Source organism: Cornus florida, unplaced genomic scaffold (genome assembly GCF_030987335.1).
Source record: "Cornus florida cultivar Cherokee Brave unplaced genomic scaffold, ASM3098733v1 CherokeeBrave_3.0.0_Hap2_Chr01, whole genome shotgun sequence".
Taxonomy (NCBI): domain Eukaryota; kingdom Viridiplantae; phylum Streptophyta; class Magnoliopsida; order Cornales; family Cornaceae; genus Cornus; species Cornus florida.
Genome location: NW_026775571.1, coordinates 3,012,128 through 3,036,298, shown reverse-complemented (window position 1 = coordinate 3,036,298; position 24,171 = coordinate 3,012,128). Strand labels below are relative to the sequence as shown.

General features: G+C 34.6%; 1 pseudogene; it reads right to left on the bottom strand.

The window, feature by feature from the left end:
• Positions 1-2,400: 2,400 nt before the first annotated feature.
• LOC132276392 (CBL-interacting serine/threonine-protein kinase 1-like) lies at positions 2,401-22,474 on the bottom strand (annotated as a pseudogene).
• Between the last annotated feature and the right edge of the window lie 1,697 nt (positions 22,475-24,171).

Here is a 24,171-nt window from a genome sequence, read left to right as displayed (position 1 = left end):
TCTAAAGATATTAATAATAATAAAGGTATTGCTTATGCTTATATGATTGAGTTATCTTATGTATGGCATGGTAGGTTAGGACATGTTAATTATAATATGATTCGTAGATCAATTAACATAGATTCTATACCTAAATTTAGTATTGATTTAAATCAAAAATGTCAAATATATGTAGAAGCAAAACTGACTAGAATCTCATTTCACTCTATAGAGAGAAGTACGGAACCTCTAGCATTAATTCACAGTAATATCTATGACTTTAAATTTATGCCAACTAGAGGTGGAAAAAACGTATTTTATTACTTTTATTGATGATTGCACAAGATACTGTTATGTATACTTGCTAAGAAGCAAAGATGAAACCTTAGAAATATTTAAACATTACAAGAATGAGGTTGAGAATCAACTAGGCAAAAAGCTAAAGGTATTTAGAAGTGATAGAGGTGGTGAATACGAAGCATCATTTTCTGAAATTTGTTCAGAACATGGTATTATTCATCAAACTGTCACTCCTTATTAACTTCAATAGAACGATATTGCTAAACGCAAAAATAGTACCTTAAAAGAAATGATAAATGCTCTGTTGATAAGTTCTGGTTTAACCCATAATTTGTGGGTGGAAGTTTTGCTTTCTATAAATTATGTTCTCAACAAAATACCTCAAAAGAAAACAAATGTGACACCTTATGAATTATGAAAAGGTCAAAAATCTTCTTATAAATTCTTAAAAGTGTGGGGGTGTCTACCTAAAGTTGCGGTTCACTCTTAAAAAAGTTAAGATAAGACCAAAAACCTTTGATGGCATTTTCATAGGCTATGCACAGAGTAGTAGTTACTTTTTGACAAAATTTTCCATTTCTTGCTATCGAAAATCTTAAAAAATCTGAAAAAAAAAAAAAAATTATTTCCTGCTATTTCCACCAAACCAAACTAAGCCTACAAGAAAGGTTATTTTTATTTTCCATCTGCAGATGATTATCACACGAATAGTTTAGCTATACATGGTAAAGATGGCTTCTTTATAATTTGAACTAAATAGTTTAGGTATACATGGTAAAAAATTTAATTATGTCTGAGATGTGACAAAGAATTGCCAACACAATGAGTAAAAAAAAAAAAACTGTTGGCACCAAAACTTGGCAGCCACCTCAGCAATGACATGGACTAGTGAGGAACCGACAAGTGTTCAATATGTTGTTCAAGAGAAATCGGCCAATTGAGAAACACTAGGAAAGAATTTAGGAGGAGATACTCAGCCACCTCATCAATAAGTGAATTTAGGAGGAGATACTCAGCCACCTTAACAATAAGTTTGTTGTTGAAATATAGCAACTGATGTTTGACTTAATTCAAATGGGTTGTATACTGGGAGAGAGAGACTATGAAATTCGGCCATGGTAAAGCAACTAAATCCCTATGAAATAGGGATTTAGTTTAAAAGGAAATATTCAAAAAGGAGCCGTGTCAGTAATAACATGGATAAATTCAAAAGCAATAAGTGGCTGGGCCATTTAAAGGAAGATACAGTTGCCAAGGTTAAAAGAAAGAAGTTCCTAAAAATTAGCAACTAGAGCTCACTAAATTAAGGAAGATTTTTCAGCAAAGGTTTCCAACTTATACAAGAGATAAAAGGAAGCAGAATATTCATGGGTTTTGACCCATTTCGAATTATGAAGAGAAAGAATCAAGGTAGAGGAGATTTTCTTACAAGGAATAAAGATAAATTAGTTAGATAGGACTTCTATAAATAGAAGTATTGTAATTCCATTCCAATTCGTCCAGTACCACCCACAAAACATGAATCAAAATTCATTCATCTGACTCTACGTCATCTTATAAATCTTTATTTCTTTTGTCTGCAAATTTCATTCTACTTATTCTTCTTTTGCAATGTTTTAATTATACTATTTACATTATCAATTACTATTTTATTCAATTGAATTCAATGGCAATCTTTGATCACATTCTTGTCATTTAAATTCAGCGAGTTTACTTCACTACATTCTTTACTTTCCATGGAATTTCCATTCTGGCAGTTTTTTTAAAGTCTATTTCCATTAAGCCGTCTTCCTTTAAAGTCAATTTAAATTCAGCTAGTTCATTTAAATTACTTTATTTTAAATTGTATTTTTATTCTTTTAACACTATTATAAAAGTCCTTGTAAACAAGGCAGAAAATGAACATCGCTAGGAGTTCTTACTATTCTCTCTCCCGCACATTCAACTGAAGTCAACCACCAACCAAAAGGGATAGTTAGTGTTCAATCATATTTTTTTCGTATATACATACTCTGGCATGCACGCAAAGTCCATCGGCCGGTGTGAAGCCAAAAAACATGCGAACAAAAACAAATAAATTTCTTCTTATTGATCTTTATACAGATTCTATACTAGGCTTATTTATGTTGTTGCTTCTAATCTAACTATCTCTGGATACTCAAGCTTCCATGGTAGCAGCTGTTCTTGACTTGTTAAGACACCCAGGTCATTTACTAGCTTTGTACACAGCTGCAGATATAATAAAATTGTATATATATGTTAGAAATATATGTTAGGGCTCTGTGCCGAGAGGGAGGAAGAGAGAGAAAGAGAGAGAGAAAGAACCTGTCTATACAGCGTAGAATCTCCATAAGATTTTCTTAATTCAACTACATACAAGGATTTGCTTATCTCAAACACCTACCACAATTAACCAAATAACAATTAGAAATACAAATTAGAAGGTTTAGAAGATTGCCAATCGGCATGCAACGAAGTATATATTATGCGTGTATGTCGTGTGCATATATATAGTCTATAACAACTTTTCCCAATTTTAACTTTCAAAAAAAAAAACTTGTCCCAATTTTAGAAATTGCTTACTTCTGCTACAACAGAAAGAGTCCCCTGGCTTTTCTGACCTTTGTGCTCTTTCATCACCTTAAGCTGAAAAGATCGACACAAATGTTATATTTTTAGTAACATATATAATACGCCTAGTTTTCAAAAGGATATAATTGAAATTTAATTTTTATTTCTTGTACATTTTTAATGGATTATGTGGCTATGTGCTTATGTGGCTATAAGGTTATTTGAGTCTGTTTTCTTAATTGTTTATTTAAAATACGTGATTTAATTGTGTGTTTTATTTTGATTGATTGTGTAAAGTTGCTTGATTAATTGTGTGAATTTTCTTGTAAATTATTTGTTGGTTTTAAATGATTAATTATTTTAATTTAATTTTAATTTTAATTTAAAAATGAGTTCGATTTGGATAGTATTAGTGGACCAAATAAATGGGTCACATGGACTACTTGGATGGACCTACATGGGTAAGGATTTTGACCCAGGGGTATTGGAGGTTATTATTATTATTATTCTATTTAATAATGAATTAATAATGATAAGGAGGATTCAGTTATATATATATATTTGTATACATATATATATATAATTATATTATATTTATAAATGGTTACATATTTATGTAAATACGTTATACTACAGGGTAGTCTTAGTATTACTATATAGTAGTATTATTTATTTCTCTTTTTCTGAATAAGTCGACTTGTTTTACGTATAGCATTAGGGTTAAATCTTATTGCCTATATAATTATATTTAAGTCTGTAAATGAGGAGGTTAGGTCTATACGTGAGTGGTATTATACCTAGAGAAGGAGAAGTAATAGAGAGGAGAGAAGAGAAACCGAGAGACAAAAGAGGGGGTTTTGGCCAAAGAATTAGGCCGGACCAAGGAGGAAGGTTGAGGGCTGCTCGAGGGTTAGAACCATAGTAAAGGAGTCCTTGACGGCAGTCATGATCGTCGAAAAAACCATGAAGAAGAAGTTAAGGCTTCAATTCGAAACCTAGAGACAAGTTCTATATCTTACTCCTTCCCTTAGACTTGTGTTCTGTGCATACCTAGATAATCTCCAGGATCTAATCGAACATTAAAATTGGTTTTGTATGAATGTTAATTCAGAGTTTAAAGAGTTTAAACTTTATTCTGTGTTTTAATTGAAATTAATTTATCGTATTAATTGTTTCACCATAAATGTTTAAACTGTTGTTAATGATTCCTATTAGGTTTGTATGAATTTATGGATTTATTTGGGACATATATTGGACCTCTAGGAACCTTAAACAAAGGATTACAGAGGGATTTTATAATGTCAGAGACGAAGACGATGATAGGAAGCAGGAGTAGAGTCGGCTCTCAAAAGGATGGAGTCGACTTTTTTAATTTTTCTACATAGGGCTCTCTGGGAAAAAGAGAGCTGGCTCTCTAAGGAGTAGAGCCAGCTCTAGGAAAGAGAGAGCCGGCTCCCCATGAGGAAGAGTAGGCTCCATGAAGGGAGAGCCGGCTCTCTCTTTAGGGGTGGCAGCTCACAGGCTGTAATACACCAACAGGTGTATTTCTTAGGCGTTTTTTGGATGTCCAGGGGCTGTAATGTGGATCTGAGCTTTCATAGGGGGTTTTAAATTACTTAAATAAATATGTTAAAATTCCAGAATGCGTTAATCTATGCTATTACGCTAAAGTATTGGACATCATGAAATTTAAATGTTGATTTGCATGCTGTCAACGATTATGGAGGATTTAATTGCTTGTTGTGGTCCTAGCAAGTTAAATGAATTAATATGATTATACTCTGGTATATTTTAATATAATGTCCTCAGTTATGTATTTGATTTTCATTATATGATTCTCTAGATTCTAATTGATGAACTACTTAATTTTGTTTTATCAATTATTGGATTTTGTGCATTATATGCACCGGTATGAGACGGTGGCATATTAGGGATGAACTAGATCAAAACGCTAAGTCATACCTACTCTAGAATAAGGGAATGGATTAACTACAATGTTAAAATCCTACTTATATTACGGAATAGTTGGATGACATATCTTATACTTAATTTTGTTTTATCAATTATTGGATTTTGTGGATTATATACACCGGTATGGGACGGTGGCATATTAGGGATGGAGTAGATCAAAATGCTAAGTCCTACCTACTCTGGAATAAGGGAATGGATTAACTACAATGTTAAAATCCTACTTATATTCATGTCTGATCAACGGAACAGTTGGATGACATATTGGATGTTTATTTTATGTTCTGGATTAGGATAGATTACACATATATATATATATAGTTATGAGTCATGATATGAGCTTGAGTATCAGGATTATGGTTAGGGTGCGTATATCGCCTAGGATGGATAACTGGACATAGTAGACATCTGGGTGCCCTGGTAGGTCTAGGTATACATGCCCACTTTATGTGCAATTTGCATGTTACCTTCTATTCAGGTTGATACCGACCTATGGACTAGTGAGTGTCCTATAGTGTGTGTATATATACATATATGGACTATTTAGCTATTATTGAGTTGTCTAGGATGTATCTGCGTATCGGGTCTCTGTTTGGATTGTAGTAGAGTAGAACTTATTTGTGAGCCTGACCCACCATCATTTTTCAGGTATTCGTCAAGAGTAGGAATCGTTTGTGCTGAGTAGGGACCATCTACTTCATTCCTCCATATTATATACATAGGAGTATATAGTGTATTATTGATTGTTGGTTTGAAATTTTGCTAGGAGTCCACATAGTATGGATTCCCGAGTTGTATTGCTATTGGAGGATTACTTGTATCAGAAGAAAATGTGTATTAATAAAAATTTATTCTGAGGATTAATTATTGGATTATCATTTTAGTTTCTTTTCAGCATTTTATTTATTATTACTTATCATATTTGTATTCTGTGTTTGATTATTATCGATTTGTTTTTTATATCCTCAGGTATCTAGGTGCGGGCCTGGCCAACCCACATCCGGAAATCCAGGGGTATTACACCATGGCCTTAATTATTGGCATCATTTTCTTGATGGAAAAAGCTCATTGATAAAACTTGTAAATCATTTCATTTCAATTTATTTTATTTTTTTAAAAATGGGTTTGTGAAGAGCAGATTTTGTGATCAAAACACTGGCTTATGGAAGGAATGACCAATTTCTTAACCAGTGTTCTTCTGTATATAAAATAAACAAATAAATGCCTTGATTTGTGCAAGCTCAAAGCTTTCATTGAACTAACCCTTCCATTTTTGCTCTAAACTTGAAATCCCGTCTGAGTAACAGTATCCTCAATCCTATTAAGCAATTCTTTTGGAAATGGTTGGATGTAAATTTGATCTTCCTCTCCAAAATATCCTAAAATAACACACAAATGCGCAAACTTCATAATCAAATTGCTTATAGAATTTGTAAACTTCACTATTGAACAACAAAAATTATGCAGAAAAAATAAAATATTAGAAATATATTTATTTTTTTACTTTGATTTTTACCTCTTTCTCAAATAATCCAGACAGATCTAGGAATGAAGACATTCCAATCAGCTGAAAGGCATTAATGAGCGTAGGTGATTTTGAATTTTTTTTTTGCTTCTGATGTCTAACAGAGAAATAAATTGCATCAGCTTTGGCACAAAATCATTAACCAGCAAGGGACAAAAACAATTAAGCTATCCAAGTTCATACCATATCATGTATTGATAAAACTTCATCATCTATGAATATATCTTCTTTGTCATCAGGGTCCGCATAAATTTAGTTTTTCTTGAACCATTTGTTTACTTTGATCTCTGCCATTGTTATCCTTGTAGCAGGGTTGGGATAAAGAATTCTCCTTATTAAGTTTTGTGCTCCTGGGGTTAGCTATTTTGGTATCAGAACATCCCCCTTGAAAATCTAAAATGCCTCGAGAGGGTTAGAGACTGAAAGTTCATGAAATTCCAAGTCATAAATATGCATCGTATATATAAGTAGAAAAAACACACACACGCACATATATATTGTAATACCCCTAATTTTAAAAGGATAGTCCTGGTATTTTAATTAATTATGTTGGTTGCATTTTTAAGTTTTTAATTGTTTTGTTGCTTGGTTAATTAACTTATTTGGATTATTTGATTTAATATTTGATTTAATTGCATTATTTGTTTTTCTTGTATTACTTAGTTTAATTAAATTATCTAATTTGTTTTTATTATTTATGTGTCCTTAATTAATTAGTATAAAGGTTTAATTATGTAATTAGGTTAAATGAGTATTTTTATTACGTTAATAAATTCTTTAGGGTGTCTGTTAGAAGTCCAGTGGGTGGAAGCCGACAAAGTTTATAACGAAGGTTGTTCGTGGGCCGAGTTAGGGCTCGGTCTCTAATATTACAAGGAGTAGGGTTTTAGAGTTATGCCTATAAATACAACCATTATGATGTAGGCTGAAGTTTTACGATCATAACTCATAGCACAAAAACGTAAAGTAAGTTCTGTAAAAAACAGAGAGATACATAGTGAGGTTTTGAGAGAACATAGCACGTTCGGTGTGGGATTCGACTGAGGCTTCAAGGTCGGACCTAGGAGAAGGCAAGAGTAGAAGTAAGAGGAGGATAGACAGTAGTTCAGTGTTGCCAGATAGTGGACACGACTCCGAGATTTCAAAACTGAAATCACAGGCAAGTTCTTTTCTTCCTCCTTCCCTCTAGCTCGTGTTCTGTGCACCTAGATAGTCTCTAGGGTTTAATTAATCATTAAATGAGTATTACATGTATATTAGATGCTATATTGATGATATATATATGTTGAAATCTATTAAATTACAGTTCGTGCATGTCTGTTTTCAGTTGTATTCTTAAAGCATGCTTAGTCTGTAGAACTTGTAGTTTTTGTATTTAATTTCAACTGCTGTAAACACACCATGGGGATTATAATAGACATAGTTAGGACCCTTAGGAACAGTTTGAAACCAAATAGACATGTTGGGAGCGACCGGAGACGAAGTAGAAGGTCGCAGAAGTTACCGCAGTTAAAGACAGCTCTTAGAGGAGGTGAGAGCCAGCTCTATAGAAGTGGGAGCCGGCTCCCACACATGTAGAGCTGGCTCCAAGGTCATTGGAGCCGGCTCCAGGCTGATTGGAGCCTGCTCCCAAAGTATTGGAGCAGGCTCTCTCTCAAATTTTGTTTCTGATGGTTTTTTTTTACGCACTGTTTTAAACTGTGCGAGGCTTCAATTGTTCTGATGGTTTTTGGACTTCACAGAGGGATTAAATGGTTTATTTTGGGTGTTATTAAGACCTTAGATTGATTACAGTTGGCCTCTGAGTCAGTGGGATAAGCAGTATTAATTAGTAAACTTTCTATACTGTTAACGGATGAAAGACGGATTAATTGCTTAACTAAATTTTAGCAATTTAATGGGATTTAGGATGTTTATAAAACTTATTTTAAATGCATGATAGGGTCATCTATGTATTTTTTTTTTTTTATCTATACATGCTTTGCGATGTTAATTGTCAAAATATTAAACCTTTCTGCAATTACTTGGATTACTGTTGGGTTACAATTGCTTGAATAATGAAAAGTTTTCTGCAACTACTTGGATAATGGTTTGGACTGTAAATTACTAAATTATGAATTATATATTGTAATTTACATGGATATGGAGGATTGTATGCACCGGTATGGGACGGTGGCATACTAGGGACGGCTTAGCTTCAAAACGCTAAGACCTAGCCTATCGGATTAAAGGAATGGATTGTAAAATATTGAATCCTATTTGTGTTTAAGTCAGATTAACTGACTAAGTTGAGTGACTTCCTGGATTAGTTGGTTGTAGTTAAGTCATATCAGCTGAATAAGTTGAATGACTAACTGAACTGTGTTTCATATGTCACTTCAATGAATAATTGAATGACATACTCTGGATTTGGACGGACTTTAGATATATAGTTATGGTACCACGAGATAAGCTTAAGTCTCAGGCTCGTTGGTTAGGGTGCGTATATGCAGTGGATGCGTAACTGGATATAATAGGTAGGTGTACCCTATTAGGTGTAGGTACTCATGCCCACCATTGGGTGCGTTTTTGCATGTTGCCTTCTAATCAGGTTGAGACCGCTATTATAGTCCAGTGAATGTCCTTTAGTGTGGATATATATATATATATATATGGACTACATAGATATTGTGAGGTATTTAGGGTGTATCTGCGTATCGGATCACTGTATAGATTACAGTTAGATTAGAACTTGCTCGTGGGCTTGACCCACTCTTTTATTCTTTTCAGGTATAGGACGGTTCCAGCCTTAGAGTTTGATCGTGCTGTTCGAGAACAGTTTTCCATTCATCAGATTACGTAGGACTTCTCTCGATGTTTCAGTTTTGTTTACTTTCAGTTATTTCAATTCAGTTGGGATTTTATTTAGGGGTCCACTAAATGAATTCCCGAGTTGTAAACATGGAGGTTTTGGAAGTTGGATTTTATTAAGTTTTATTAGTTGAGGACTTTATATTAGTATTCTTTTCAGCTTTTAATATTTATTCTTATTTCATTTTATCATCTGTGTTTATTTTTAAATATTAATTGTTTGATATTCCCTCGGGTTTGGGCCTGGGCCTGATCAACCCGTGTCTCGGATCCGAGAAGTATCACAGTTGGTATCAGAGCACTCCAGGTTCAGTGTCTCTTGGATGTTTCATATTAAGTCTTCCGCGTAGCGTTTTCTCTTTATTAGAGCTTAAGTTTAGGATTCATCGTATTCCTTTACGGTTCGTTTAGGAAGCACTGATATCAATCTTATTCTGTAATTGCAGAATGTTTGGCACTAGGAAAAGGATGTGGTCCACAATGGAAGCAAAGAAGGACCCAAGGAAGAGGAAGGTTACTCCAACGATTCCTCTACGAAGGCCGACCAAGAAGGCAGAGTTGGCGACTAAGGAATTGATTCCAATGGGTGTTGCTTCGGAGTACAAGGCAAGGAAGGTTTCTGCTGTGTGAGATTGACCACCATACTGTGGACCTCACATAACTTCAGTGGTGCTCAAAGTTGAACCAAGCGAAGAGGAAGACCCCGAAGAAGATCAGGATGGAGGAGATATCGGAGCATCTAAGATGGAGGGCACCGGAGTTCAAGGATGACTGCTCTTTTAAGAGTACTTTTAATTACTAGTAATGGAGGAGGTATTAGTAAAGTGTAGTACGGATTTAATCGCGTACACTAGGATTATGTTAAAGAATATTTTACAATTATTCGTTTAACAGTTTATAGTTTGGAAAAGTTCTTAATAAAGTGAACTAGCGGTTTGGCTATCGTTGAATTGTATTTTGTGATAGCATTCTTTTAGTGATATATACACATATGATTTTATTAGACTATATTGGAATGTGTATGTTGCGATAATAGATAATTATAATAGTGGAGTGATTGGGGTTTGTGGAACAGGCAAACAAATAGTTGCTTGTAAATATATGGTGTGGATACAGGTTGATTACTAAGGAGGTTATAAGAGAACTTGTGTAAATCATTATGGTAGGTTTGGTTTAGAAGGAGGAATTCCCAGGATAGAACAATAATCTAAAAATGGGACGATTGCGGAGCATTTCGTTTTACCTTATGTGTTTTGTTCTACGGAGTATTCGGAAATAGGGGATTTTCATAGATTGGTTGGTGATACACATATGCAATAGACCTCAGGATATTTTCTACCCCGTTGGGCAATACTACCATTTCTCATGAGAGTGATGGGCCTGCGACACTACATATTGGTAGACTCGGATTTCTAGCCAATATTTTTGTCCTGGACATGCACACTTATGACGTGATACTTGGGATAGATTTGTTATCACTGCCATGCTCAAGTTATTTGTTTTAGATGGGTCTATTGGGGTTATTATACCTAGTCAGGATATTTACGTTGTTGCTATGCCACGTTTTAACGAGGACACTAGCACTTATTTGTTTCATATAGAGGAGGAAACAGAGGAGGGGACTACTGTATTATTGGATAACATACCAATTGTACAAGATTTCCCGGATGTATTTCAGGAGATTCCAGGGTTGCCGCCTAGTCGCAAGACCGACTTTATGATTGACTTAGCTCCAGGCACTATGCCTATTGCTAGGGCACCGTATAGGATGGCACCAGTGGAGATGCGAGAGCTGAGGGGATTAGATTCAGTAGCTACTTAGCCAGGGTTTTATTCGTAGGAGTACTTCACCCTAGGGGGCACCAATTTTATTTGTGAAGAAGAATGATGGTTCACTTCGGCTGTATATAGATTACAGGGAGTTGAACAAGGTTACCATTCGTAACAACTACCCTTTGCCCAGGATTGATGATTTTTTTTTTATCAGTGAGGGGAGCTACCTATTTCTATAAGATTGATCTATGGTCTGGATATCATCAACTTCGGGTTCGGGAGTAGGATGTTTCGAGGACAGCATTTCTCACTAGATATGGATCTTATGAGTTTCGGGTGATGCCGTTCGGGTTGACTAATGCATCAGCGGTTTTCATGGATTTAATGAACAGAGTCTTCAGGGCATACTTTGATTAATTTGTCATTGTCTTCATAGATGACATTTTGATTTACTCGAGGTCAGAGGACGATCATACTAGACATCTTCAGAAAGTCTTGCATACGCTTCGTGAGCACCAATTGTATGCCAAGTTCAAGAAATGTGAATTTTGGCAGCGGGAGGTGAAATTTCTAGGTCACGTGGTGTCAAAAAGGGGAATAGCGGTGTATCCGGCCAAGGTTTCAGCAGTGGTTGAGTAGGGATAGCCTACTTCACTTACCGAGATTCGGAGTTTCCTCAGTTTGGCAGGGTATTACAGGAGGTTCATCCAGGGATTCTCCAAGATAGCGGGGCCACTCACTCATTTGACTAAGAAGGGTGTACGATTCGTGTGGGATGAACATTGTCAGAAAGCTTTTGATGAGCTGAAGACTAAGTTAACTTCTGCACCAGTTTTGTCTACCCCATAGAGCAGGATAGAGTATCTTGTGTACACAGATGTTTCGTTGCAAGGTCTTAGATGTGTTTTGATGCAGGAGGAGTGACCGATTTCGTATGGATCTCGGAAGCTTAAGCTTCACGAGCTTAATTATCTAACACATGATTTGGAGTTGGCAGCTGTGGTCTTTGCCTTACGTATTTGGAGGCATTATCTGTTGGGTGAGACCTTCAGATTATTCAGCGATCACAAAAGTCTGTAATATTTGTTCACTCAACGGGAGCTGAATATGAGACAATGCAGATGGTTGGAGTTTGTGAAAGACTATCACTTTTCTATACAGTACCATCCAGGGAAAGTGAATATGGTGGCGGATGCACTCAGTCGCCGACCTGTTGGTAGTCTTTCCACTTTATTCACTACTGCGTGGAATGCATTGAAGAAGGTTGATGAATTGTTGGATGCCTTCATGGCTTGCATAGTAGTTACACCTTCTATCATTCCACAGGTTTTGAAGGCACAACTAACGGATCAGCAGTGCATTGACAAAGTTATAGAGATAGCTTCTGGAGAGGTTCCATTTTACTATGTTGGGACTGATGAGGTTTGTGGTACAAGGGACGGTTAGTGGTACCTTCTGCTAATGAGTTGAGGAAGGATGTGATGACTGAGACTCACCACTCTGAGTTTTCTGTTCATCTGGGAGGTGACAAGATGTATCAGGATATTAAGCGGTAGTTTTGGTGGGCAGTTATGAAGAGGGACATTGCTATTTTTGTCTCTTGGTGTAGTTTTTGTCAGATAGTCAAGATTGATCATCAGAGGCCGCTAGGAGCTCTACAGCCACTGCCAATACCGGAGTAGAAATGGGAGAGCATTTCTATGGATTTCGTGGAGGGATTGCCTAATTCCTTTAATGATCATAATTCCATTTGGGTCATCGTGGACAGATTGACGAAATCAGCTCATTTCTTACCTATTCGCACTGACTTCCCTTTGGAGCAGTTGGCGAGACTTTATATTTCAGAGATTGTAAAGCTACATGGCATTCCATTGTCTATTATATTGGAGAGGGATTCGAGCTTTGTGTCAGGGTTTTGGAAGAGTTTTCAGCATGCTTTGGGTACAGAATTACACCTTAGTACTGCTTATCATCCTCAAACTGATAAACAGACTGAGAGGGTGAATCAGATTATGGAGGATATGCTTTGGTCTTGTGTTCTTGATTTCAAGGGCCACTGGGAGGATTACTTATCGCTTGTGGAGTCTGCTTATAACAATAGTTTCCAGAAATCTATTGGGATGGCACCATTTGAGGCGTTATATGGCCGACCGTGCCGATCGCCTGCTTGTTGGATGAAGGTTGGTGAGAGCAGATTTTTGGGTCCTGAGTTCATCAAGGATACTTCGGAAAAAATTGCTCTTATTAAGGATTGCATGCGCACTGCCTAGAGTAGGCAAAAGAGTTATGCGGATTGTCGTACACGTGCTTTGGAGTCTCAGGTTGGGGATCAAGTTCTCCTCAAAGTGTCTCCTATGAAGGGTGTAATACGCTTTGGGAAGAAAGGTAAGTTATCTCCGCGGTTTGTTAGTCCATTTATGATTACGGATCGAGTTGGAGCTGTCGCTTATCGGTTGGCACTTCCGGATAATTTGGATCGCGTTCACAACGTGTTTTATGTTTCCATGTTGTGAAATTTTCTGCGAGATGAGGATCAGTATCAGCATATCGATGTTGGGGAGATTAAGTTGCAGCTGGATGCAACTTATTTAGAGCCACCGTGTCGTATTGTCGACCGTCGGGATCAAATCCTTCGTAATAAGGTTATCCATTTGGTGAGTGTTCAGTGGAGTCATCACAATGAGACTGAGTCTACTTGGGAACAGGAGGATGTCATTCGCTCGTAGTTTCCCAAAATACTGGAAGAAGGTAAGAGCGAATTCCGAGGACGGAATTCCTTTTGTTAGGGGGGAAGAATATAATACCCCTAATTTTAAAAGGATAGTCCTGGTATTTTAATTAATTGTTTTGGTTGCATTTTTAAGTTTTTAATTGTTTTGTTACTTGATTAATTAACTTGTTTGGATTATTTGATTTAATTGCATTAATTATTTTTCTTGTATTACTTAGTTTAATTAAATTATCTTAATTGTTTTTATTATTTATGTGTCCTTAATTAATTAGTATAAAGGTTTAATTATGTAATTAGGTTAAATGAGTATTTTTATTACGTTAATAAATTCTTTAGGGTTTCTGTTAGAAATCCAATGGGTGGAAGCCGACAAAGTTTATAACGAGGGTTGTTTGTGGGCCGAGTTAGGGCTCTGTCTCTAATATTACAAGGAGTAGGGTTTTAGAGTTATGCCGATAAATACAACCAATATGATGTAGCCTGGGGTTTTACGATCATAACTCATAGCACAAAAACGTGAAGTAAGTTCAGTAAAAACAGAGAGAAACAGAGTGAGGTTTCGAGAGAAAAGAGCACGTTCGGCGTGGGATTCAAATGAGGCATCAAGGTCGGACCTAGGAGAAGGGAAGAGCTGAAGTAAAAGGAGGATAGACAGTAGTTCAGTGTTGCCAGACAGTGGACACGACGTCGAGAATTCAAAACTGAAATCACAGGCAAGTTCTTTTATTCCTCCTTCCAGCTGGCTTGTGTTCTGTGCACCTAGATAGTCTCTAGGGTTTAATTAATCATTAACTGAGTTTTAAATGCATATTAGATGCTATATTGATGATATATATGTGTTGAAATCTGTTAAATTACAGTTCGTGCAAGTCTGTTTTCAATTGTATTCTTAAAGCATGCTTAGTCTGTAGAACTTGTAGTTTTTGTATTGAATTTCAACTGCTGTAAACACATCATGGGGATTATACTGGACACAGTTAGGACCCTTAGGAATAGTTTGAAACCAAATAGACAGGTTGGGTGCGACCGGAGACGAAACAGAAGGTCGCAGAAGTTGCAGCGGTTGAAGACGGCACTCAGAAGAGGTGAGAGCCAGCTCCATAGAAGTGGGAGCCAGCTCCCACACATGTAGAGCCAGCTCCAAGGTCATTGGAGCTGGGTCCAGGCTGATTGGAGCCTGCTCCCAAAGTATTAGAGCAGGCTCTCCCTCAAAATTTGTTTCTGATGGTTTTTTTTTACGCACTGTTTTGAACTGTACGAGGCTTCAATTGTTCTGATGGTTTTGGGACTTCACAGAGGGATTAAATGGTTTATTTTGGGTATTATTAAGACCTTAGATTGATCAAAGTTGGCCTCTGAGTCAGTGGGACAAACAGTATTAAATTAGTGAACTTTCTATACTGTTAACGGATGAAAAACGGATTAATTGCTTAACTAAATTTCAGCAATTTAATGGGATTTAGGATGTTTATAAAACTTATTTTAAATGCATGATAGGGTCATCTATGTATTTGTTTTGATCTATACATGCTTTGGGATGCTAATTGTTGAAATATTAAACCTTTCTGCAATTACTTGGATTACTGTTGGGTTACAATTGCTAAAATAATGAAATGTTTCTGCAACTACTTGGATAATGGTTTAGACTGTAAATTACTAAATTATGAATTATATATTGTAATTTACATGGATATGGAGGATTGTATGCACCGGTATGGGACGGTGGCATACTAGAGACGGCTTAGCTTCAAAACGCTAAGACCTAACCTATCGGATTAAAGGAATGGATTGTAAAATATTGAATCATATTTGTGTTTGAGTCAGATCAATTGACTAAGTTGAGTGACTTCCTGGATTAGTTGGTTGTAGTTAAGTCATATCAGCTGAATAAGTTGAATGACTAACTGAACTGTGTTTTGTATGTCACTTCAATGAATAATTGAATGACATACTCTGGATTTGGACGGACTTTAGATATATGGTTATGATACCACGAGATGAGCTTGAGTCTCAGGCTTGTTGGTTAGGGTGCGTATATGCAGTGGATGTGTAGCTAGATATAGTATGTAGGTGTACCCTGTTAGGTCTAGGTACTCATGCCCACCTTTGGGTGCTTTTTTGCATGTTACCTTCTAATCAGGTTGAGACCCCTATTATAGTCCAGTGAATTTCCTTTAGTGTGGATATATATATATATATATATATATATATATATATATATAGACTACATAGATATTGTGAGGTATCTAGGGTGTATCTGCGTATCGGGTCACTGTATAGATTGCAGTTAAATTAGAACTTGCTCGCGGGCCTGACCCACTCTTTTATTCTTTTCAGGTACAGGACTGTTCCAGCCTTAGAGCTTGATCATGCTGTTCGAGGACAGTTTTCCATTCGTCAAATTACGTAGGACTTCTCTCGATGTTTTAGCTTTGTTTACTTTCAGTTATTTCAGTTCAGTTGGGATTTTATTTAGGGGTCCACTAGATGGATTTCTGAGTTGTAAACATAGAGGTTTTGGAAGTTGGATTTTATTAAGTTTTATTAGTTGAGGACTTTATATTAGTATTATTTTTAGCTTTTAATATTTATTCTTATTTCATTTTGTCATCTGTGTTCATTTTTAATTATTAATTATTTGATATTCCCTCAGGTTTGGGCCTGGGCCTGATCAACCTATGTCTTGGATCCGATGGGTATCACACACACACACACACACACACACACACACGCACACACATATATATAAGAGCTTTATTAATGTGCCTTTTGATAGAGAACTACAAGATTTCTATCATCAAATGGTAAATATCTTAAGAAAGTTACATATAAGATGACACCAGACGACCAGGTATCTGAGGTGGCACCATCATATCCCCTACTATTAAGAATCTTAGGAGCAACATAATTTGGACTTCCACAGGTGGTATGCAGTAACCCATCATCCTAATTTTAAGAAATCAAGGTAGAGATAAGTAACTAATTAAATCAGAAGAATAAGTTGCCATCATGAAGTGGTTGTTTTATTGGAATCATACCCTAAAATGCTGGGGTAATACACTGAGGCCAAAATCAGAAATCTTTATGTTTCCTTTTGCATCAACAAGTATGTTCTCCAGCTGCATTAGAAATACACAGGAGAATTAGAATTAAAAACATAACAAAATAATTTGGTTGTTTTTAACTCTTGTATTATCATATTATGCTCTTAAGGTCAGGCCAGAAGCAAACCTTAAGATCCCGGTGATAAATGCCTTTGTTGTGGCAGTAACTAAGTCCATCAATTAATTATTGGAAGAGCTTCCTGCGTCGAGCCTCAGAGAGTTTTCCTTTGGATGCCTATAAAACATGAGCAGAATAAAAATGTCATATCCAAGATTTATCATTAGAAGTATTTTTATACAATTGGAAGAACTCCTTACTGTTCGGCTCCTAAAAACCGGGGTTCCACTCTCCTAGTGAATGAAAAGTAGGAGTGGATGTCGGGCGTTCCAGGAACTGCTGTCGTTCCAAAGTGGATATCCGAACAACTATCCAGTAGGAGATTGTAAGGATCAGGCGATTGAATGAAGGACTAGAATTACTGTGATACCCCCTGATTTCGGAACACGGGTTGATCAAGTCCGCGCACAAAATCAAGGGATATCAAAACAATTTAAGTATTTAACAAGCACAGAATACAAAGATGAATAATAAAGAATAAATAAACCGCTGAAGAAAACTAATAAATAAATATTACTTAATGATTCTCCAACAATTACAATTCGGAAATCCCATAACTCAAGGACCCCTTAAAACATTATCCAATAATCCAATACTATTTAAAAGTACACAAGATGAATAGACGAATGACAGTCTCCCAGCTGCGGATCCTCAACCTCGAGACTGGAACCTCTAATAACCTGAAAAATAAATCGTGGGTTAAACCCTACGAGCAAGTTCACTCTACCAGGCCTCTGAAAACCAATAAGCAGATCATCTCTGATCAAAACCAAACCTAATAAAGTTTTAACTTTAATAAAGCACGATATACATGTCTATATATAATTATATATACTATACTAATCACATCCATTAATAGGTTTATTAAATTTCCATACCTATTAAATAATTATTAAAATAATATTCATACCTAGACCAATCTACCATTTCATTTTATAAAAACTCCTTTGACCTTAATCCCATCCTAGTCAGTTGTTTAATCATTTAAACAACAAATTATAATAAAAGAAATACTCTATTTAATCCCAACCCGATAATGATTTTAATTGTTTAAATCACATATCCAAAATCCAAGTTTTGACAAATCATCCGCGTCTTCCCCAATATTATTTTATTAATGTAAAATAATACACTAACCAGTAAGTACTAAACTATTCTCATTTAAGAATATCTAACCCTAATCCAATCCATACATACAACAACTATAGATGATATTTTAATCATCTAACACATAACAACGTAATTATGCTTTGGCAAATCAACCATGCCATTGTAAATATTTTTATTTATATATTGGCAATTCAACCATGCCTCCATAAGTATATTTATTTATACATTGGCAATTCAACCATGCCTCCGTGTATGTATATTTATACATTGGCAATTCAACCATGCCTCCACAGGTATATTTATTCATACATTTAATTAGCAATTCATCCATACTTTCCATATATGTATTCTATTCATACAAATATTTAGGTAATATATTTAATCATTTGACAATTCATCCATGCCCACACTTTAACCATGAATTAACTTTAAAATTAACAATACGCTAAATCATACATAGCCATCACATGCATATTATACGCATATTATTAATTTAACAACCAGCCTATTAAGATATGCCAAATAAGAATGATAATATTAATCATCTTAAATGATTTATATATATATATACCTACACATATGTTATTTAATGTATATATGTGTTTAACACCTTCTTTAATAATCCTTGATTATTTAAAATCAATATACATACATACATATATATATATATATATATTCATCCTTCCATACAACTCATAGACAAATTAAACTATATATACACATATATAAATAATTTTATATATATATATATATATATATATATATATATATATATATATACACTTCCTTCCATAACAAATTATTAATTTATTATATTTACACAAATTAGTGCAACTAAATATGTCAGAAATAGTTTCCTTTAAATACTCCATATTGGTTTAAATAGTTTTCCGACACTTTCTCACTAAAACATAAATATCTCCTAGTAGGATGGGAATCTGATAATGAAATTGGTACCATTGGAAAGAAGACGAAAAATCCTTGAATTTGAGCTCAAGAATGACCCAATTTCGATTTAAAATGACTAAGTTATGACCGTTTTAATTTCTAGTATCGAATTAGGCCAACATAGTTTCCCACGCGCGCCCACGTGCTTACTATGCACTTGCACGCGCTGGATTCAAGCCTCCTTGTGTGCTGGTATTGGCTAAGCTCTTTCAGCTACCGTGAGCTCACCACACTGAATCCATCACTTCCTTTATGCCGCATCCAATGGTCATAAATGAGTGCGCAAATGAACACGCTCACACTAGATTATTTTCTATTAACTATAATAGATCTAAGGTCCAGATCAGCGAGTGCACCATCTTCTCATGGTCTGCAATACACCAAATAATCCCATAGTTGACCAGACCACTTCTATGGTCCAGATACACCTGCGCACCAAATTTTTATGCGCCGCGATGCACCATATCAATTCACATAAGTTTAATTAATCAAATGGCCCTAATTGGCGTATACACCCTATTATCCTACACCGCGCTGCACTGGATCAATTCTTTATTGTGCCGCCGCTCCACATGCGCCAGTTACCTAGTATATATATATATATATATATATATATATATATATATATATATATATATATATATAATTATTTTCCTAACAAATAATATGAAAATAAATCCTAATAAATTCCTAAAAATATCAGAAAAATTCCAGAAAATTACAGAACAATTCTAGAAAATAAAGAAACCATAATTAACTCTCTTGGGTCACAAATCCACCTATAGATTGATTTTAAAATATACATAACACCTATATATATCAATTAAAATCCAATAATCTAAAAATCAAATATAATAGTTTATACTTTTTAATTATTCCGATCTAACCATAATTTTTAAACAAATAAATTTAATTAAAGCCTTGATACTCAAGGTGAAATCCTTATGAGTTCTAAGAGGAAAGTTAGAGAAAACTCGCCTGAAGGTTCCGAAACGAAACCGACGCTTTAAGCTTTAATTATCTCTTCCAATTCCGACGTCCTCCTTTTCAGATCCGACCTCCTCCTTGTTAGCCCTTCTTCTTCCTCTCTCTCTGTCTGTTTTATTTTTCTAACGTGTAAAACCTTTAACCCTAAAGCCTTATGTGTATTTTTATACACCTTAAATTCCAAATCCTATTCCAACTAGTATTATGAATTAAAATAATAATCTTTAAATAATTTATATCTATAAACATATATATATATAAATATATATTCCTTCCATAATTAACTCATTAGTTAATTAAATCATATATACTTATAAATATCAATAAATATATATCTATATATATATCTTTCCATAACAATTATTAATTAATTATATTTATATATAATTATATATATATATATATATAATTAATACAAAAGTGATCATTTAAATAATTAAATAACCACGGACCTTCATTAATTAACCCAATAAGGTTTCATACAAGCCCAAGACCACATCTTTTGGTCCAACTTTCCTTAAGCCCAATCCAATTAATTTAAATAAATAAGATAATTAATTAAATACCGAAATTAAAATAACTAATTACATGAAGCACATAAACAAACAAGAATTTACAACTAAGTCATATAATACCAATAAAATCAACACACCAATAATTCAATCAATAATCAACCACACAAACAATCAATCATCATACATAATCACGAAATATAACTTAATTAAAATAAGATAATTAATCTAGCACTCAATAAAATAAAATAAATCATTGAAAAATAAAATAAAATAATTAATCCTAAGTAATAAATCTTTTAAAATTATCGGGGTATTACAATTACCACCTTCAAAGGTTCTTTTTGCATTGAAAAAGGACTTTCGAACTGAACTATGGCCAGTGGAAAGGAAAGTTGTATTAAAAGTGCAAGACTTCAAAATAAAGTGTTGGAAAGTAGGAATAATAAGTGCAAGACTTGAATTAAACATATTGAAAGTGCATTACATGAATGTAAAGATACATGAATATAAAGAAATTGAAGTGCTGTTGGTTTGTGTGTGTTGAACAAGGTTTGCAAACTAGCTCTAAGTACTCTATTTATAGGACTTTCCATGCATGCATGCAGCAGCTTAAGGTAGCAGCTTCAATAGCTTTCACGTGGATTAACTTCAGACTGCTAATTGCCCCACGATCTCTTGGCAGTTATAATTTCTTCCTCCTCTGTCGCAGACCTTTTCCCTCTTCAGACACGATTTATTCAGCTTTGTTACCCACTCTCCTTAACAACCACTTCGGCTAGTGGTAGTTTCACTATAAAATTCCACCACTCTTAACCGATGTATCCTTATTTAGCCAAGTGTCCCACAACTTCTAGTAGTTTTTTCCTTCTGTAGAACCTCTATTTCATGGCATCGTGGTCTCTGATTTGTATAACCTCCTCGTCGTGGATAATATATCATATATACCAGAAATATAACTGCTCATGTCCCCCAAACTTTGGTAACTTCCATTCTAAGACTTTCCTTTAGAATTCATGGCGCCATAATCTCCTGAACTTCAGCAACTCCCTCATCATGGGCATTTTCCAGACTATATATATATACATCCCACTCCCTTTCTTTTTGCAGACCAATCTCCTGGATTTTAGGCTGAACTTTCCATACTAACTTCATAGCGTCGTGGTCACTTTCCATTCTCCCACCGATTCTACATCGTGGATTATGGTTATAGCAAACTTCCTTGATTTTAGCTTCTACCATGGTTCGTTCCTACCACGAACAGATACATTATCCTCCATATTGGGTAATCACATCTCCTAAATTTTAGCAACTTCCCTTCAGCCTTGCCTCACCTGGATTCAGTACTTAATGGCACCATAGATTCCTCCTTCACAACGGTTATTTTATCGTGGGTTATATATATATATATATATATATATATATATATATATATATATATTTATTTATTTATTTATAGAAATTAACCTCCCACGTATCCTTTTTGTCCAACTTAGCAAAATAAATGTTAAAGTCTCCTAAAAGCATGGAGGCCATCAACCCCACGTTCTACTTCCTTGATTAAGTCAACTTTGGTAAATCACATAATGGGAAACCTCCAATTACTTAGGGGTACATGATTTTACCCATAAACCTTCCATAACAACAATTCTTTAAAACAATTGATATACTATGGTAAGTTCCACAGAACTCGCCATGTGTCAAAAACCAATTGATTCGTAAGAATTGCGTTCTAGCGTGGTAAGTTCCATTGGAACTCGCCACATATTTCCTCCTTATTGGTGGGTAGAACCAAATTAACCTTCAACAAATCCAAATCATGCCTCCTCTTTTAGATTTTTTAAAAGAGGTGATCCAATGTAGCAAGCTCATTGGAACTCGCCACATGTCACCTTTCCATTGGGCCAAAATAATAGAGTAAACACTTACAATTCGGTCAAACAGTTCACTGCCAGTTACATATTCTAGGACCATGTAAATCTTGGTTTTGCTTGCCAATACCTGCTTATTCAACATTAACAAAGGAAAGCATAATCAGAACAGTGTCAACACATATTAACAATATTCAACTTATACATATTTTCATTTTTGCATAAAACTACAGCACCAATGCAACGAAGAAAAAAACTATAGTGGCTTTGGTGTTTAAGAAATGGACTGTATTTTGCATGAGCAGATGGGGCCTTGTAGAAGAATTTCATTACAACTTCATTTTAACACCATGGGTCAATATAATTAACATTGCAGATCCTATTGGTTCCCTCCCCCTACTCACATAAGCCATAAAGGTAGTTAATGTGTTTATACTAGAAAAACATCAAGAAAGCACATTCTCAAGTAATTTGAGTGGATAAATATTTAATATTATTTTTGTAATCCTAACGGAAAGCAACACACTCATGGGTGGTAGTTCAAAGTTCAAGCATTTTGGACTTTTGGCATTCTAAATTATACTAGTATCAATAGCAGGAGAGGCAGCCCATACTCAATCCCAGAGTTGTAGTTGGGTCAGGCCTAGGCGTTTCTAATTTCTTATTGGTTCTAGGCCAATCCCATGGAGCGGGGGTAATATGTAATTTCACCACTCATTATTAGCCGGACTGGCCAATCACCTCTGGAATATATACTCTAGTCGGTGTAATTCAAGCTAAGAATGCTGTCATTAGCAAGTCTACGTTAGGTGATAAAATAGGGCATTATTTAAAAATTTTATCGTAAGGTCCCCTCCTATTTGTCTTGTTTCTGAGTATAAAATTAATTAACTTATAAAAACAGTTTAACCCAAAAAGAAAAAGAAAGAAAAAAAAATTTGTTGGGCAATTCACACCCATGATTTGATTTGCTCAAGTTGATAAAAGAATATCAGATGCATGTCCTAATATATATCAAAAAATTATATTCTAAAAACTCATGAATAATTTCAAGGCTTAATCTTATTCTAATGTTTTCTATCTCATATATGTATTTAAATATGTATAATATTAACATTTTTTTATAAAGAAAAATATTACTGTAACTTTTTTTATTCTATACTAACACGTACTGGCAATGATTGTTAAAAGTTATAAGCAAGAAATCCGGATGAGTAATATGGAAGGAAAATATTTTTAAACTTATACCAGAAAACTTCCATACATATAATGATTACAATTTATATGAATCACATTAGATGATAAAAAGTGATAGCAACGGATTATATATATATATATATATATATATATATATAAATTATTCATTAATGCATGTGCTGGTTATTATTGACTTGGTTTGTTACTTAAGTTTGATTAATTAATGCATGCATTAATGCATGTGCTGGTTAAGAATTGAGAAAAGTCGGTTTCATCTTATCTTTGCATCATATTTTATAATTATTTTCATTTTCTCCCCCCAAAAATGCGTTTTAATAAATATATATATGTATAACTTTTGGCGGATGGCAACCTTGGATCGAATTAGAATAGTGATTCACTATTAATTACTGTATAATTTATCATGATTTGTTTCAAATTTGATACAAATAATTTTTTATTCAATCTAATTCTATAAGTTGACAAATTATTTATAATCGGATTTATATTTATTTGTTATTAAATAGATATTCGATACAATATCCTTATCTAATAACTAATTTGAGTTCTTTAAACGTGGTAGATAACTACGGAAGTCATATAAATAACATAATTTATGAGAAAATA